General features: G+C 44.6%; 1 protein-coding gene across 5 annotated transcripts in view; it reads left to right on the forward strand.

Annotated features, from left to right (window-relative positions):
- Nucleotides 1-12,185, forward strand: part of LOC146206610 (uncharacterized) — a 238,893-nt gene that overhangs the window by 54,584 nt on the left and 172,124 nt on the right. For 3 of the 5 annotated variants that reach the window (XR_014704468.1, XR_014704470.1, XR_014704471.1), the window contains one exon: nt 2,559-4,242. The exons of the other annotated variants lie outside the window; for them this stretch is intronic. The gene's annotated coding sequence lies outside the window, so the exon portion shown is untranslated. Of the gene's footprint in view, nt 1-2,558; nt 4,243-12,185 lie in introns of those variants that run through there. 5 annotated transcript variants of the gene reach the window in all.

Here is a 12,185-nt window from a genome sequence, read left to right on the forward strand (position 1 = left end):
ATCACCATGCTTGTTCGGCTTCAATCTTTGCATATCCCCAAACGGTTAGATGGCCTATGAAATAAAAAAAAATCTTTACTAGAAGAAAATTTTAAAAAAGCACGGCGAAATAATTCATACCAAAGTACCTGCACAAAGAGTACTAAGTAGTCTAATGAATGAAATTTACACACGGCGGCTTTCTCGTGAGGGCACCTTGTAAACACACCTGGTCAACCCTCATGCAGGCCGCCTCATTAATCACTCCGTCCACTCTGGCCGTTGCTTCGAATCCCGCGCATAGAAGTCGGGATGTTCAGGATCAGAGCGAGTCTCAAGTCAACGAGCAAATTGCATGGCAGGGTCACTTGTGGTTTTTCCGTGATTCTGTCCTAGCTTTTCATTCTGTCAGGAGCCCTATTCGTCGCTGCTTCTCTTGTGGTCAGATAGCCAACAGTTTCCTACTGCCGTCAGTAACCGCCGCGTAGTTACCAGCTTTCCTACACCTCAAGCAGTTGCAATCTCGCAACCGAACCATTTATTATTCAGCGCGAGGCGATTGCTGTGTTGCTATCCACCGCTACCCTTTACTCATTCATGTGTACATTCGCTGAGTCGGCACTGTTGACGTTTCTAGCACGTAGATCAACTATTTTGCAATGAAATAAAGAGAAAGTTGAAGCTGTCATCTTCCCATGACACTGCCTGAAGTAATGCCAGGTATTGCGGGTTTCCTGTGTTAATAAGTAGACATTGCAGTAGTGCGAATACAAGCGGAATTCTTAACAAGTGTCGACAACATAACAAAAGATTCTGACTGCTAGCAACTACTAACAACATAGAGAAATAAAAATAAAATTTTAGACAATTTTGCACCATATGCAATTGATCTGAATTGCTGATGCTTATTTTGGCGAAGCCTGAAGCGCACAATAAAAAAAAAAAAAAAGACAGGGAGGTGAGAGAGACACGTCCTTTTTTTTTTTTTTTTGCGCTTCAGGCTTCGCCAAAATGAGCAAACTTCACATATTAGCCCCAGAAACAGTTTTGTTCAATTACTGAGTTCATCCTCCTGCGGCAAGCAGACCTTCCTAGCGTTCCAAGTAAGCCCGTGATCGGTTGAAAAGCACTAGGCTTCCCACTTTGTTCAGTGGAGTGTTGTCTTGCTTGGTGTATTAATTGTGCTGCACGACGTTAGTAAATATATCGCACCGTTATTTCAATATCTAGCCTGCCTTGAAATGATCATGTCAGCTGCGTTGTCGCGGGTCCTTATCGCGGGCCCGCTGATTATAGTACACCTGTGCGCGTCTCCTGCTTAAGTGATGTCTCTGCTTTGAATGTGCTAATGTGTTTGTATACCCATACCTGTGTATTTGTCAGTGCTTCGAAGGAATTCTTTCTTTCGCTGCATATTTCATAGTCCTCCTGACTATGAGCAGCCGCTACATAGCACAATTCTAGTATGGCGCTTAAAGTGATGGACACTTCCTCCACTGAGAAGCCATCCTTTAACGTGTACGCGCCTAACCCTAACGTTTTCTAGGCATCTATTATATACACTCGAAAACGTAAGCATATCAATTGTGACTGCTCTTAATATTACTCGTACTGTTTAGCTTCCATTTTTTCTGGCATATAAGACGCACCAACCACAATTCCCTCTTTTCCGAAAAAAAAAGAGAAAGAAATTGGCATACAATTAAGAATTTTTACACCTCCTTGAATGGTCGTTTAGATTAAACGGCATTGAAAAATTCGCACATGTAGGCTGACATCGCCACATATGCGTAGGCGAAAGCCCACTTTCATTTTTCACTGGCGAACCGCCTCGGCTCGGTAGTGGACTCGTAGATTTTTGGTTAAAAATCTAACCGGACAGGTTTTCAACTAACATTTAACTGAAGCTACAGCACATCTTAAGAAAGTCAACCTTGGGTGAATATGATGCATACGTTAATTCTGTATTTAGCGCAATCGCTGAGCCCATTAGTCCAAGAAAAACGTTAAACATCGTCACATTCGAAGAAGGTCACAAGCTACTCTATTTTCTCGAATACTGAGAATATGATAAAGAACTAATAGACTCATTACACAGAATAGGCTTTACAAACATTTTAATATAAAAAAGCTTGTGCACTTTATCCTTAAGCATTTAAGATTCCGGGGATGACTTTACAAGAGTGACAATTGTGTACTGGCCAACTACGTCAGCATAAGATAAGCTGCAGTTCTGAAATAGGCGTAAGGAATGGCCTGTCTGTGCTGAATTTGATATTTCGTGCTTCTACAAAGGCAATAGCTTTGATTATCCGTTCTCCTTTAAGTGGAGAAGGATGTAAATGCGTCTTATACGACAGAAAAGTTGGTCGCTACAAGCATTTACTTGCATTTTTTTGTTGTGCGCAGAACGTATTGTTTCGCGTGAGTATTATATGCTTTAAACATTAATGTGCTTTTTTATTACTATTAAGCTTTTTGTCCACGTGTGAAAAAAAGAACTGTTATTTTGCACTATTAATATGCCTTTTATTTTGCTTCTTGGAAATGTTTTGACGAATTTATACAATGCCATGCAGCTACGGATATCCATGAAACGTCCGGCGCACATCCCAACACCAGCTTGCGCAGATGCTCATTGAACACTTACATGTAAAAGATATATCTTCATCTATCCGCAAACTGGCATTATATGAGTTCTCATTTCTATGCATCTGCAAAATATTGCAAATGAATGAGCAGAAAGTTGATTCCATGATATTCATGTGAAAGTAAAGATAACAACATATATTTCTGTCGCAGTTGTAACTTGCCTGTTTTGTACCAAGGCTGGAAGTGTTTTGAACCTCTTGATTATTCTGTAACTATTTGCGGGTGTATATGCTGCGCGAAAGTGTTGTTTAGGAGTGCCATATTATGAGAAATGTCGAAGTAGTATGTTGAAGATTTACTGTTTGCTGCTGAATCCAAATATTCTCTTGGCATTGCCTTTGTACACCTTTATCTTCCTGTGTGCATGCGACAGCGTCTATAGTAACATGCAACTCAAGGATGAAGCGGCGAATACTCAGAGACGGCCCTCCAGACTACGGTGCCGACCTGCGGTCATGACATACAGTTAACCCGCTTAATCTTTAATTAGTCCCCTTGCAAGTCGGCAAGCCCCACAATGTCACGCTAGCAGCTACAAGAGGATTGAGTACGACGTCATTCTATACGTGATTAGCTAAAGGGGCTTTGAGAGGCATTCGTCTCATTCTGACGGACAGATTTCGATTACTCTAAGGCGAATCAGGAAAGGGGAAGCCTTTGCACCCGTGCTTTGGAGAGTGGGCTGTTCGTGTAAAGGGCACAAGGTAGATACGGTGGGATGGATGGGAAAACTTTATTTCGTGAAAAGCGCAGACGGTTCCGTGCTAGATGGACATCTTTCCTCGACTGACGCGACCTAGGCATCCAAGGGCCGGGCCTGGAGGGCCGCGTCTGAGCTGCGGTGGTAGAACAAACGCAATTTCCTTGATTTTACTGTCTTCATTGTGCTGCAGAGCCACCGAAAGCTGTCTGCGATTATTTAGTAGGCATTTATAAAGGCGTCTTAAGAGTTATTTAGAGGCTCACGTATGTTAACAAATTTTTTTCTTAATTTCTCTTCTATTTTCTTTTCGTTCATGCCAGTATTGAAATGACCTCAGTTATGGTGATTTCATAAGGCAAGTTGGCATCTTGGGCATGACAAACATGTTCCACCTGTCTATACTCACTCCATTCTTGTTGAACGAGAAAACGCGTACGGACTGCGTTAGGTCACTTCCTATATTGGTGTAATGTCTCTAAAATCGTCCAAAGCACTGTATTTGATCCCAGGGCCCAGTTTTTTTAGTCTCCATTTTCCTATCATTGAAATTTTGAAGTTTCCTTGCTCATTATTTTGGAAAGATGCCTTCTCTACAACAAGAGCGGGAGCTCCCAGAAATACACTGCCATGATCAGCTCAAGATGTTCAATAAAGCTCCGGAATCACCCATTGAGGGCATACCACGGATATCAAATATTAAGATTGTACGTCCATCGGATGTCCCATGCATATCTGTAGTTGCTAAAGGGTAGCTTGAGTGTGCCGTGTGTATGTCATTTTACCGAAAACTATATCCTTTATATGTATCAATTTTTGCATATTTGTTTTGTACTTTTCCGCTTTGGTCTGCCCTGTAGGTGCTCACGAGTGTAGTCGAAATAAAAAGCTGAATAAAACTATATCGATCAGCTTGCTTCCTGTTAGTACTGCAGGATTACCAATGCGACAGCGCGGACGGTGTTGCACAGGACTTCTCAGCACAGTGCAATGTAGAGGTCAGAGCACTGTCGAAGAAAGCACACGATGCTCACGTAGCCTACTATTACTCCCCAACTATAAATGAAAACCGAACTGTTTTTAACATGCATGTCTTTCCTCAGGAAAAAAATTACCCCGAGTTTTTCTAGGTCTCTTGAGAAAATGAGGTAAACCTGGCTCTTAGGTGGGAACTACTTACGTGTTTCCTTTCATAGGAACTCTGTGCCTGTCGAAGGTGAGGGCTTGTGCTGAAGCCAGTCCCCTGGTTCCAACCGACGAATTGGGTCCATGAGAGCAGCCCTAGCTATGTCTGTCGTCGGCACTCTGCAGTGCATACAAACGGGCCAGTCACTGATCGAACGCCAGGATGAAAGCGGAATGTGCGGCTGGTTTCTGTGACAGTTACATAACTGATCTGCAACTTTGTTACTGCTGCTAAAATTTTACCGATTGATCGGAGAATGACGTTGTGGTAAAGGACCCGATTGGAAGGTGCTACATGACGGGTCCTACGTCAATAAGTATCTTGCTGTCGCCGAGCTTCTAGTATGCGTCTCAGCAGGCCGCTTAATTAGGCCGTGAAGCAAACTTTGGATAAGTGAAACACGGAAACTTATGCCTCAGCTTAGCACCACTATGAGATATCCTGCATAGAATAGCGCCCTGTTTGCTGCCTGCTACGCCATGGGAACAGTTAAGCAGAGTATAAGTTTGAGCATTTTGGGAGTTCATAAAGAAATAATAGCGCTTGCATGTGTCCTTTCACCTGTCCTTTCGTCGTTCGTGTGCTATTATTTCCCTTTTGAGGACGACATGGTGGACGGACATGTAAAAGGGAAAGGGAATACAGGTTGCACATACGTATGAGTAAGGCCTAGGGAGTCATCGAACACAACCAAAAACATTCGTTTATTTCAATTTTGTCTCCATTAGGGTGTAACCTTGGGTGCAAAATGCATTAAAGATGGCAGTAGTTGTACAAAAACATAAACTTAGTCACAAACAGGCACAATGACGCAAGATAATTTTTAGTTACGCAATGTTTGCCCATGCATACTCGAGGAAGCGCTGGTCGCCACGTAGTCAGGGCCCCTAATGTGGGAAGGTGGTCACGCTCCTCAGATGTCCGGGGCAAAGCGGAAATAATGTTTTCTTCCTGCAACACGGCATTCCAACTTCTCGATCCATCATATAGGGACGCATTCTGTACAAAGGTAAAATAAATTCTTCGTACAGGTAAGTACAATAAAATATTTTGCGAGAGAAAAAATCAAACAAAACAGGCCAGTCTATTTAGAGAAAACAGAGCAGTATCTTTAAAGTCTCGTAATCCTGTGAGCACAAGGCACAGTTTCAAGTCTCCTCGTGTTGTACAGAGCAATTAATTAAAAAGACGAGCTCGTCCTGTCTTTTTCTACGTCTGTCATTGTCCCAAGCACTCAGTTCAGTTCACTCGTTCAGTCGTGTCCGACTCTTCGTGACCCTATTGACCATGTCACGCCACGCTTTCCGGTCTCTCACTATCTTCCTAACATCACATAATTTCATCTGCAGTGCCTCGAGGATGCCATCTAACCATCGCGTTCGCTGCCTACCCCTTCTCCAGTGACCCTCAACCTTTCCCAACATCAAATCTTTCTCCAGCGACTCCTCTCTTCTCATCAGATGACCAAAGTAGCTCAGCTTTAACTTTAGAATTTGACCCTCCAATGAGCAGTCAGGGTTTATGGTCGACAATATTGACTGATTTGATCTTCTGGCAGTCCAAGGAACTCTCAAGAGTCTTCGCCAGCACCACAATTCAAACGCGTCAATTCTTCGGCGGTCAGCCTTTTTCACAGTCCAACTCTCGCATCCATACATCACAACTGGAAAGACCATAGCACGAGTTATACGGATCTTGGTTGGCAGACTAATGTCTCTGCTCTTTACTAGGCGGTCAAGGCTAACCATTGCTCTCTTTCCCAGAAGCAGGCGTCTCCTAATTTCATGGCTGCAGTCTCCTTCCGAGGTAATCTTGGAGCCCAAGAAGAGAAAATCCGTCACAGCTTCCACTTCTTGTCCCTTGATGCTCCAGGACTTGATAGGGCAAGACGCCATGATCTTTGTCTTTTTAATGTTCAGTTTAAGCCCAAACTTCTCACTCTCTTCTTGTACGCGCGCATCAGAAGTCTCTTGAGTTCCGCTTCACTTTCTGCCATTAAAGTGGTATCATCCGCATATCTAAGGTTGTTGATACGTTTTCCAGCAATCTTCACTCCAGCTGAAGACTCGTCCAGACCAGCCTTCCTCATGATGCACTCTGCATATAGGTTAAATAGGCAGGGCGACAGTATGCAGCCTTGCCTCACTCCTTTCTCAATCGGAAACCAATCAGCAAGACCATGCCCAGTTCTGACTGTGGCCTCTTGCCCTTCATACAGGTTCCTGAGGAGACAGATGAGGTGAATTGGAACTCCCATCTCTTGGAGAGCTTGCCACAATCTGCTGTGGTATACGCAGTCAAATGCAGTCAAGAAACAAGCGAGTGTTCCTTTGTCGACTGACCTCCCTGCACACTACAGTGACGTCGTTCTCTGTACTGTCAAGGCATAAAGCTGGACTATTTGGTGCGTCCTCTTTAATTAAAAAGACTAGTGGTCCCAAGCACTAGTCTTTTTAATTAAAGAGGACGCACCAAGTAGTCCAGCTTAATGCCTTGACAGTACAGAGAACGACGTCACTGTAGTGTGCAGGGAGGTCAGTCGACAAAGGAACACTCGCTTGTTTCTTCACAACCGTCGCAACGCTACGCGAAAATCGGTCACTGCTGTTCTGTAGCAGCGTAGTGACGGGATACTTCGCCTTGGCTTCGTTCTTCTCTTCTTTTGTTTTACATGCTTTGTCCAATCGCAGCTCCTAACTGAGCTACCTAGGTGATAAAGAGACGGGTGCTCTCTATTGCGATCCAGGTGAGCTTCTACATAAATATTTATTTACCCGGGTGAGCTCCGCAGCTCGGATGCAACAATGGCGAAGCTGAAACTTGGTTTGCAAGTAATGCTTTTCTGCATTAAAGCCGTCGTGGAAGCGATGCCTCGCGCCGCAGCAGCCGAGGTGGACGCTGTGCAAAACTAACGACTTGTTTCACACGTTCTGAGGCGTGCCGCACGCCGAGGGAGGCGTGCAAGCCGCCTTGCGAACCACTCCTGTGTGGGCTGGCGGCGGGTGTATCCGCTTCGTTTGCGCACGCTGGGCACATGCTCCGAAATCGCTGTACCTGCTAGCACAGCTCAAACATTACCGGATGCAGCAGCGCATTTCAGCCGCAGGCGCCAGCTGTGAATCACCGCAAAAAGCGGGCCGGCCCTGAAGCCGGCTGCGCAGGAAAGGTGGAGTGGTGCTCGGGCGCTCAACTTGACGTTAGGATCACTCAGCGTTTCCTGTCAGAAGCTGAGGACACTGTTGAAAGATAATAGATTAATTCTGGTTTGGGTTGCACAAGAACCAAACTCTGTTCGTTGTAAGGGGCGGCGAATAGTACTGAAAACTATGAGTGCTATTATAAAACGCCTGATACAACCCTCAACACTTTATTAGGGGAGCGGGCATTAGCGTTCAAGTAATGTTGGTGACTTCTAAAAGCAGCATTGCCCGTGGGAATGGCCTAAACTTAGGACGGGGGTCTGGCGAGTCGGTTTTCGCTGGAGTGAAATATGTCGCACGACTGCCAACATGGTGAAAGTAGGCAGGAGAGAGAGCGAACCTACAGCAGGATTTTTATTTGAAGTTTGAATAGGGTCACTTAAAGGAGCCCACGGATCTGCCCTTTAAGCATTTCAGGACCCGAATTATGCTTCATTTCTACGGGGCAAAGTTTTCGAATAAGGAGTAGAAAAGCCTATAAGAAAATGCCCAACAAAAGAAAAGGTGCAGCCAATGCGATTTTGCTGTTGCACATGTTGTGCCAACATCCGGTGTGCAAATGTTATTTCCAGACCGTGAGGGGGAACACGCGTACGTAGGATGAAAACACAGCCGCACGCGCGCACAAACGCCCGCCCGCCCCACTAGGCGTAAGCTTCGTTTACTGGAATGCATCATGGAACCGCGCAAAAAACAAGGGACAGAGAAGAAAGCGACGGGACAAAGCGCGGAAAAAGCGCGCTTGTTTTTTGCGCGGTTCCATGATGCATTCCAATACTAGCCACCAACTAGCCCGTCTCTCACTATTATACTTCGTTTACTACTTAACCATTTTCAAGATTGTACACCTACCCAGAAATTCCGGAAAAGCACGTTTGTTCATCCGTAAGTTCTTTATGAACGACTTTTTTCGCATATGATAAGGTGACATCCTAAAAACTGACACACCCGCATATCACCCCTCAGGGCGCGCTTTTATTTTTATCCTATTGATAATCAAAAACACACCTCATGGCTTTTCTTTGGCAGGTTTAACTACTCGTAGTATAAAAACGAGATTTTACCGCGCATCGCATGATTAGACCATTCCCATCAGTATGCTCGTAATATAATCTTACAATATTATACATTTGCTTCACACTTAAAAGTGATTGCCAAGAAATGCGGACATGTGACATTTCTGTGATATGTGACATGTGTACGCCCCCCTGCAGTTGCGTTGCTAATTATGTAAGAAGAATTGGCACGCAGGGAAACCTGGTAGCGTGCTCCGTTGCATTCGGAGTTTGCTGGCACGTTGATGGCAGCTTTCTGCTGCAAAAACATATCGTAGGAGTGCTGGACGCGCTGAAGAGATGGAAGAGTCGCTAATTTTCATAGCGCCAGTTTTCCAGCGCCAAAAATTACAAAGTGTCGAAATGATTCCTTGATGACAATGATTGCTGGACTACGACAGCGCAATTCTTATCTGGACCGCTTATGTGAATACACATGTGACAATAACCGATGTACTTCAAGCGCTTTGGCTATTGCACGTGACTGGCTCTGCTTGCAGCATATATGAAAGAGAACAGAACAAGGGAAGAGAGGGAGCCTCAGTTCGCAAGTCAAGCCAATGTTTCGACAAAGGGCTGTATTTGTCTTCGCCAGGGCAGCGCGATCATCACTGACAGGGCTTAAATACGCTTTTGCTTCCGAAGAAGAAATCCGTGGGAAGAACGGAGGCAGAAAGGAAATAAACTACTTCCTTTTTCAGGTGACGACACCCCCGGTTTGCTTTCATAAAAATTCATGCCCAAGGAAACAAGAAAACAAGCTTTCACTCCTTGTCCGGCTCCTCTCCCCCTTTCCCTCGCTTTTCTTCTTCGAAAAAAAAAAGCACATTTAAATCCTACCAGGGGTGATCATGTTACCCAGGCGAAGGCAAATCCCCTTGTATAAATGTTTTTCTTTTTCAGGTGTCGGGATCGCTGCTTCCAGATTAATACAAATTACTACCCAAGGAAACACTCTTTCAGTCCTTGCCCTGCTCCTCTTTCCCCTCTCTCATTCCCTTCCTCCCTTTCCCCTCACTTGTCTTCTTCGGAAGCTAAAGCGTAATGAAACCCTGCCAGTGATGATCACGCTGCCCAGGCGAAGGCAAGTCACTCGTAGGACGTTTCCTTGGCTTACGAACTGAGGCTCCCCCTCTGCTCTTGTTCAGTGCTATTTCATACTGTGTAATCACCTTCTTCCTCTCGTTCTACCTGACTCTACTTGCAGGCCTCATTACAGTGCGCGTGTATGGCAGTGTAACAGTTTGTTATCCACGAAGTGCACGGAGGTGACGGATATGATGATTTTATTCGAGTCTTGTTCCCTTTTGATAATTTCACAAGTTTGATTGCTATGTGCAATCGCTGTTTCTCGCTGGAGTTAGCCACACAAATGTGAGGACTGCAAGAATCGAATAGAATGGGATGAAAAGAGCTGTGTCGCGGCTGCCTTCCATTTCCTGCTTACTTTCAATCTACCACTAACCAACATACAGGACGCAGTTAATTGCCGCAAGCAAACAATACACGGAAAACGACAAAATCATTGCCCACGGTTTCTATTTAGACATGCTGCTCGAAATTAGTATTCACACTTGGAAGGCATCTGATCCACCTCCTATCGAGAATATTTTTTACTCCTGTCAGTGGAGGCATCGCCCCCGCTACACACGGTAGCAAATTTATCGAAAACGCTTATTAATAGCGGAGTTACAGGCATTGCAGTCAATCTATTTCGACCAGCTTCTCTATCTGCTTCCCCTCTTCGAGGTTTTTCACTCCCCTGCTTTGTTTCCACGAGCGAATTTCGCCCTTCCACTCCGACGCGGGCGGAAGGTGTAGAGATATACGGCCTCACCATGTCAGCAATTTCTTTCTTCCTTTTTGTTTTGAGTTACACGTAGCGTTGCGTTTCTCCGCCAGGGGAGAAATCCAGTGCGTCGCAGAGCAAGCTCAGCTTTGGTTGGTTTAACGTGTTGTTCGTCGTTGGGATCGGAAAGTTCGCAATTAAATGGACTCCACCGTGAGTGTCCGTTTGGATAGAATGTTGAAAAAAAAAAAAAAAAAAAAACATGTGCGTCTACGCAGAAACGTTCTCGCCCTGCTAAACGTCTCAAATAATAAACGAGTGCGAGAGTTGATACCGGGAACTGAAATAGAGATGCCTGGAGCATTTTCAAATATATTTACTTAGAAAATTGTGTTAAATAAGTTACAGTACAAACCCCAGATACGACGTGAAAGCTATTGTGATTAAGGGATGCTGTCAGGTGTCGAATTATCAAGCTTGATTATATAAGCATATCTTGCAAACTCTTCCTTGAATTAGTCGCTAACAGGCCGTGCGTCAGGACCTGCGTAACGGACCGCCATCCTGCTCTTCTGTATACTAATGGCTACAAGATCGTACGGAAAACAATCCTCATTTGTAATCGGAAAAGTATATAATGCCGTAGTGGTCAAGCGGGCGATACTTCTTAAGTACCTTGAGAGGGACGTCCTACGAAAAAAAAAAAAAGTGCTCCAGGTGTCCAAGAAAACATGCTGAATAGTTTCAATCGTTTTGAATAGGAAACAAAGGACCCGCCACGCACGAGTAACCCCTTCTCTTCCAAAGACACTTTTGCGAACATAGGCCAACGCGCCACTAAAAAAGAAATGCTTTGGTTGCAGGGGGTGTCACATTATTTTACGCCTTTTTTAGAACAACTTTCCCTGGAACTGCATCATGCATGATCCTGATGCATGATGCATGACCGAGAAAATCACTCGAAGCACTTGCGTCAGTAAATTGCAGGATTGTACAACTCCTTTCAAATATCCACGAATAGCTCCTTGAATACAATGTGACGTAATGACAAAGTCAGAAAGAACTCAACAATTTCAACTAAGTAACGACTCTTAAATATTGTATCTAGTGTCCTTAAAGGACAGAAGTGGTTTAATAACTGGCGTGCAGACAGACGACATATATACACATGGACGGACACCCTCGAGCACCCGCCGAAACAGCTTCTTTTGGCTCGGCTTCTGCAGAAGGGAACCAATTGGTACTGACGCTCTTAACTGTGCGGTTTATGTGTTTACAAAATTTCTCCCATCTGCCGTAAGGTGGCCGGGCTTAACTGATTCAATATGTGAATCGCTGCCAAGTTATAAATCCGGAAGGAAATGTTGCAGGATAGCTCAAGGTGCTATGTCCTCCTATTTGAGGCTAAATCAGGTTTCCCGCGAACAAGGCATAACAGAAGCGAGAGTGAACAGGGGTTATTGGTGCAGCATGTTGGAGCCATGTAGAAAACTTCAAACATCTCTTGATAGCCTTAAAAGCTATAGTTCCAGATGTCAAGCAGGAAAGAGTGAAGCAGGGTATATGTTGGGGAACAAACTCGTGAGCCTACCAGTAGCTTTCAGCTGTAGGGGTAGTGAATGCA

Source organism: Amblyomma maculatum, chromosome 1 (assembly GCF_055883805.1).
Source record: "Amblyomma maculatum isolate TAMU_Amacu chromosome 1, ASM5588380v1, whole genome shotgun sequence".
Lineage (NCBI taxonomy): Eukaryota > Metazoa > Arthropoda > Arachnida > Ixodida > Ixodidae > Amblyomma > Amblyomma maculatum.